Genomic DNA, 1,471 nt, shown 5'->3' with positions numbered 1-1,471 from the left:
CTCTCTCTTACACATTTTCTCCACGGGGTCAATGTTTTGATTGAGAGGTGCAGACACGGATCTCCAAAGGCTGACCTTCACTCTTGGATCATCTCTTGGTAGTCAAATACACCACCCCCCTGCACTCCCTGCTGCTGAGATGGCAATGGCCCTGTGAACAATTATTCACAGCTGCATCAGTTCCAGCAGGAAAACAAAGGTTGGTTGGTGGGAGCAATGAAGGCTATGGGTTATGGCTGTGTGTTAGTCTGAATTGACCAGAGAAACAAATCTAGGGAGACTCGTGTGTCAGAGCTTTATATAAAAGAGTAATAGAATATTTAAAAAAAAACAGCCCAGTCCAGATCAAGTCCATAAGTCCAATATTAGCCTATATGCCTGATACCAGTCTATAAATTCTTCAGACACACACCACATGCAATGATGCCGAGTGCAGGAAGATCACAGGCCAGTGGGTGGAAAGTCTTGTAGATCCAGTGGGGGTGGAAGGATCTCAGCACTGGCGTGGGTCTTCATGTGGCTTCTCCAGCTCCAGGACTCTGGCTCTCTCAGCATAGCTCCATGTGGCTTAACAACAGGAATGCCTTGCAGGGAGAGTGGAGTTCCCAGAATTCTCAGGAGAAATCCATGCCCACACAGAGGCCTCAAAGGCTATGGCCTGATTGATGGGTTACACTCCACCCCCTTTGCAAGATGACAGGAGGTGATGTAACTGCCTGAGACTGGGAGAGCCATATTAAGTCATCCACTTCATTGCCACGGGCCAATTCCCACCCATCATGACCGTATAGGACAGAGTAGAACTGTTCGTCTGTGTTTCCGAGATAATAAATCTTTATAGGAGCAAGCAGCCTCATCTTTCTCCCACAGAGCTGCTTCGGGGTTTGAACACCCCACCTTGCAGTTAGCAGCGTGACACTTAATCTGCACCACCAGGTCTCCTTCAGAAAAGGGTCAGGGAGATGGAAACATTTTCTTCGGACGTGTACTAGATCGAGGTATGAGTGGGTCAGGGAAGAATGGCTTCACCATTCAGATACTTTTGTTTAATAAAGGTGGGCGTGATATTTTGTAGCAATACTTTTTGACTGGCCTTCATACCACGAGAAAAAGAGAGAGCATGCGCAACCCAGGACTGATGGCCCAGGGGCTCACCTTGGTGCTCTGAGCTCTCATAGAACTTGGTGTCCAGATCTGGTTGAGCATGGTGGCAAGCCCATCCCAACTGGGGGCTTATGGATGGGACAGTGCAGGGGTGAGGCCAGGGCGCCACATCTCTCCTGCTCTCCCAGAGTCGGTGCCATCCTTGCCTTTCTGCAGGGGCAGCAGCTCCACACTCAACCCTCTCTCAGCCCTGGCATCTGGAATGGCACTGGCGCATGCAGCGGGGTAAAGGAGACAGCCGGAGGAGGTGGACAGCCAGTGGCCACCTCAGCTCTTGACTGCCAGTCGCCCTCCCCTGGCTGGGCTG

Source organism: Echinops telfairi, unplaced genomic scaffold (assembly GCF_000313985.2).
Source record: "Echinops telfairi isolate 266 unplaced genomic scaffold, ASM31398v2 ScPeMD7_7457;HRSCAF=8495, whole genome shotgun sequence".
In the NCBI taxonomy this organism is placed as follows: domain Eukaryota; kingdom Metazoa; phylum Chordata; class Mammalia; order Afrosoricida; family Tenrecidae; genus Echinops; species Echinops telfairi.
The sequence above is the reverse complement of the archived record's forward strand: the minus strand, read 5'-3'. Positions refer to the sequence as shown.